This window comes from Vigna unguiculata, chromosome 4 (genome assembly GCF_004118075.2).
Source record: "Vigna unguiculata cultivar IT97K-499-35 chromosome 4, ASM411807v1, whole genome shotgun sequence".
Lineage (NCBI taxonomy): Eukaryota > Viridiplantae > Streptophyta > Magnoliopsida > Fabales > Fabaceae > Vigna > Vigna unguiculata.
The window spans coordinates 8,340,514-8,346,127 of NC_040282.1; positions in this window are offsets into that span (position 1 = coordinate 8,340,514).

Sequence of the window (5,614 nt, forward strand, 5' to 3'; positions counted from 1 at the left end):
TGGTTGTTTGTTTATATAATTTATGTTTGCGGTAATTACAGAACAAAATGAATTTTGAAACAGTAAATGATCAATGTGTTAATGATACTTTAAATGATTCTTTGCCACCAACCGTATAAGAGATTGAAAATGAGGGTACAAATTTTGATAGAGAAAGTAAGAGACCTAGTGGAACTACTTCTAAGGTTTGGGATCATTTTAAAAAAATTGGTATAAATGAAGGTAAAGAAAAGGAAAAATGTAATGCATGTGGTGCAGAATATGTTTCCGGTGGTTCAAATATAGGGACTTCAACAATGTTACGTTATTTGTCAAAGTCTACGATTATAAAGAAATTAAAAGACAATGACATGGGGAAAATGATAATTGATCATACTAGGAAATTAAGATCTAGGGAAATTGACCAAAAAGTTGTAGATGACCTTATTTCAATGGCTATTATTCAACATGGGCTTCCATATAATTTTTTGAAATATAAGTGAATTAAATAATTGTTTGTATATCTAAATCCAGAAGTAAGAGTTCCAAGTAGGAATACAGTTGTGTCTAATATTTCAAAGAAATTTTATGAACACAAAGAGAGGGTGAAACTTGTAATGCGTAAATTCATAGCCGAATTTGTTTGACATTTGATTGTTAGACTTCTATAAATTAAGAAGGGTTTATTTGTTTGACTGCTCATTTTGCTTATCTGAGTTGGAGGTTGTAGAAGATTATTGCCTTTTGTAAAATGGAACCTCTACATATTGGTCATGATTTGGCACCAAAAAATTTTGCTTTGTTGCTTGATTGGGGAATAGATAGGAAATTGTTTCTATCACATTAGACAATGCTAGTGCCAATGAGGTGATGCGAAAAATTTTGCGTGACTAATTGAATTTGCAAAATAGTTTGATATGTAATGGTAATTACTTTATTGTAAGGTATAGTGCACATGTCTTGAATATTATTAAACAAGAGGGATTAAGGGTGGCTTCTGATGCTTTACATAAGATTAGAGAGAGTATCATGTAAGAGGATTGGAGGCAAAAAAAATTGCATTTAAAGAATGTGTTATTCAAGTGAGGGATATTGATACCAAAGTAGGTTTGAGAATGGATGTTGCTACTAGATGGAATTCTAGGTACCTTATGCTTGAGAGTGCAATTAGATATCGACGTGCCTTTGCAAGTTTGGCTATCCATGATACAAATTATGTTCATTGTCCATCAAATGATGAGTGGAAAAGGGCTGAAAAAATGTGTGAGTTCTTAAAGCCATTTTATGTAATGACTAATTTGATTTTAGGTTCTTCTTATCCAACTTTAAATCATTACTTCATGCAAGTTTGGAAACTTGAATGTTTGTTGCGAGAAAATGCAAAAAGTGGTGATCCGACGATTAAAGATATGTCGTTTTAATTGGTTAATAATTAAATGTATGTTATATCGTATGTTATTGCATGATCAATGTCTATTTTTGTTGAATTTTGCGTTTCTGGGAATTTTTCCAGAAACCGCCTGGCGAGTGATGAACTACCGCCAGGCGACACATGCATTTTGCCTATTTTTCTGAGTTCCTAATAGGAACCGCCTGGCGGTGAGCTTAGTGCCGCCAAGCGAAGCAAGCCCCACCACCCATTTTTCTGGGTTGATCATGAACTGCCTAGCGGTGAAGAACACCCGTCAGGCGATGCTTTTCGTTTTTATTTGATTTTCGGGTTCTGCATGTTTTGGGTTGCTTTGGTTCGGTGGAAAAGGAATTTTAAGAACATTTGGACCAAAAAGGAAGGGATTAATTGTGAAAAGTCATAGTAGTGCGATAAAATAAAATGAAATTGGCTATGAATGAATGTCAAGGTGGAAGAATTGGGGTTTTCGGAAATTGTATAACAAATTGCGTAATAAACTACAAACTTATTGGATGAATTGTGATCCTAAACCTTTGAGTGGTGAGTATTGAGTCGAAACTGAAGGAAATCGGGATGGTTGGGCTAGTTGAGGTTCGTAGGCGCAAGGGAAGGGTTGTTGTGTTCCTGGAACTGCAGGAACCGCTTGGCGGCACCGAATTGGCCGCCAGGCGCCACACCAGAGGTGCATGGTGTGTTGACTAACGAAAAACGTTGTTTTTCGTACTTTTCGGGCAACAGTAACCGTCAGGAGGTAGTTTAGTCCTGCCGAGCGCCAGTCGTCTGATTCTGGGCGCTAGGCGCCACCAATTTTTCTAGTTCGCGTAGTTTTCATAAAACTACATTTTCCGATTCGTTAACCGTTCGATTTAGGTGAAATTTTTACAGGTGGTCCACAACATGTAGTTCTTCACTTTGAACGGTGGAGATTTGATTTGGAGGTAAGTAGCTAGAGATATACATTACTTAATATTGCTGATTTTGGATTTTGTAAAATACATGAAGAAGCCCTTGATTAGTTCAAGTAACTTCTAATGAAGCATAATTGGGTTATGTGGTAATTCTGTATCAATTTGAATGTTCCTTTGGGTTAGTCAAATGTGGAGAATTTTTTTGGTGAAGGCATGTGTGTCAATATTAAATTGCATCGGTGCGTAAGATCATGTTTGAGCATGCTTGGGATGGTCTATACGACTAGGGGATGAATGCACATGTGAGATGCTATAAGGCCTAGAACATTAAAGATGACAATGCTTTTCATTAGGGGTACTCTAGAATGAGAGCAACCTGTGTGAAGTGTGCTTAAACCTGAACTAAAACCAATAATGTGCAAGTACTGGTGTAGTGATTGGTGGTACGTTTCCCCGCCAGGCAATCTAAAAGCGGCAGCTCCTAGCGGACGTGTCCCCCGCTAGGCAATTTTGCTGTAGCAGATTGGTGTTATGCTTGCTATGATGTGCGTGATCTACAAGGCTTCTAGGATATCTTAAAGGTCGGCTTGTTGGTGTTCCTTGAGTTGAGCTCGAAATGGCATCCCTCGAGTTGAGCTCGGGATGGCGGATGAACACGAGGAACCCTTGAGTTGAGCTCGGGTTGGCGAGTGTTGCCGGTGTGAGTGTGCTGGTTGTGGCCAGTACGGATGGGTCCAGATAGATTGCCCTCCTCAATAGTTGACTAACGAGTTTGGTAGTCTTGTAACGTTACGAATTATGTTCGTATATGGGAACTCCACCTGGCGTTACAGTGTATGATCCGTAGCATGGTTACCTGCACGTGCTCTATCGGTTGTGGCCAATAGGTATGGCAACAAGACACCTTGAGGTACCCACTAGAAGATGTAGAACACGAATAACATAGTGGTGGCCATGTGATGTGATATCAAAAGATGGAATTCCTTTGGTGTGATTGTGTGATTGGTATATTTGTGTCATATATATATATATATATATATATATATATATATATATATATATATATATATATATGTTTATTTTGTTAGCTCACCCTATTGCTTGTGTTTGGCGATGATCGTGTACGCGGTACATAGGAGCAGATGATGTTGCAGGTGGATCTGGTGAGGCTTAGCAGCGGAGCAGGGAAAACTCATGGGAATAGTTTTATAGAGTTTTATCATTTATGGTTTTGGATTAAAGATGTAATCTATTATGAGACTGTTTTGGTATTTCATTGAATTTTGAGAAGATTTGAACTCAAGTTATCTTTATTATGAAATAAATTATTTGAAATTTTCCGCGTTTTTGGGAAATGGATTTATAATTAATGCGTTTTTATTTTCTTATTTTATTTTTTTGTTTAAACTCGTAATATCCTAACAGGATGTTACATTTGGTATTAGAGCAATGGTTTTCAAAAGATTTTTGGGCATTGGGGAGTCAGCTTGACGCGTTTCAATTGTATCTTGTGTGTTATGGTTAAGTTCTAATGCTTAACTCTATATGTTTAAGCTTAGTAACAATGTCCTTGCTAGGTTTTGTTGAGCAGGCAAGGAATGTTGCTGGTGAGGCTCAGGAAAAAGTGACGCTCTTACCGGGTTTTGGTGAACAGGTAAGGGTGGGCTCTTGTCGGGTTTTGTTGAACAACAAGAGTTGTGTTTGTGAGGATCAAGGAAAACAACACTCCTACCGGGTTTGTGTGAGCAGGTACGGGTTGGACTCTTGTCGGGTTTTGGTGAGCAGCAAGGGTTGTTGTTGTGAGTCTCAGGGTATGCAACGCTCTTACCGGGTTTTGGTGAGCAAGTAAGGGTGATACTCTTGCTGGGTTTTGATGAGTAAGCAAGAGTTGTTGCTTACGGGTCTTAGTAGAAGCAGCGCTTTACTAGGTTTTGGTGAGCAGGTAGGAGTGGTACTCTTGCTGGGTTTTGGTGAGCAGGAAAGGGTAGTTGCTTATAAGACCTAAGGAAAGTAATGCTCCTACCGGATTTTGGCGAGCAGGTAAGGGGTATTACTTGTCTTTCCCAATGCGTTGGTGCGCAAGGGGAGAGGTTCTTTCCAAGAAACGTTGGTGTGCAGGAAAGGAACTTGTGAACTGGAAGTATTAAGAACAGAAAATGTCTTGGTAGAGTGATGAGGGTGCACACTCATGACTATATCTGAGATAGTTTCCCTTCTTAATTCTAAAGGTTTTGGTAAACGAGAAAGGTGATAGGATGAGTTTGTCTTTTATACTTTCTTGTTATGTTTACGTTTTTGTGATCTATGTGTGTTATTGTAATGGTTGACTACAGAATCAAGGTCAAACTTGATCTGTTTGTTTTGCAAGAGTTGGGTAGGGATTTTAAGAAAATCTCTTGATAGAAGATGTGAGTACGCAGAAGGATATCTCGGTGGGCAAGGAAAGATAAGTTGGTTTGATGAGCCTAAGAGCGACGTTAGGACCCAAAAGCAACGCATTAGGCAAGGGGATCTTCAAGAATGAGTTCTTGGGACTAATACCTCAAGTGTTGCGAGAGGAATTGAATTCAAGGGTTAAATAAGGAGAGGTGTTCAAATGTCTATTGGTGTCGCGAAGTTGGGAAGTTAAATTGGTACTACTCTCTAGTATAGGTCTAAAGTTGGAGGTAGTAAGTGGTGAAAAGTACGAAGCAAAGGTTAAAACAAAAGGGTAGAGACCAAGAGGGATAATCTCAAGTTAAAGGTAAGTTGAGGCAGAGCTCGGATGATTAAATCGAAACGGGAAGACCAATCTGGTGGTGAGAATACAGTGAGTTCAAGGTTTTATACCTAGGTAACTCATAGGAGTAGTTGAAATTTTTCAACAAGGACCGCGATTCAGGTCAAGAGTATAAGGGACATCCTAATGAGGGTGGCTCGCAAGAGAGACAAGTTTGAGTTGGGACATGAGATGAACAAATTCTCGTATAAAAAGAAGAGCTACAACGTAAGTCGTTCTTAAGGGAAGCAAGATGATAAACGGTGATGGACTGATTGAAGCAAACAAGCACATTCAAGGATACAAGGTTTAAAAGTAGTACTGAGAGGTGAATTTTGTGTTAATGGAGATCGTATACTTTGGGTTGTGCCATAAGAGATTTGGGTTCTGATAGTCTGCAAAGGGAGTTGGTAGTGAGAGGTTGGTTTTTTTTTCGACTATAGTTACGGCCAAGGGAGAAGTATTCTCGTATGGTGGGCTACTGGGGATCAAAGGATTCAACCTCGAGATTAACTGGAAATCAACTCCTTTGTGTGATTGGGACAGAAACGCAAGGAA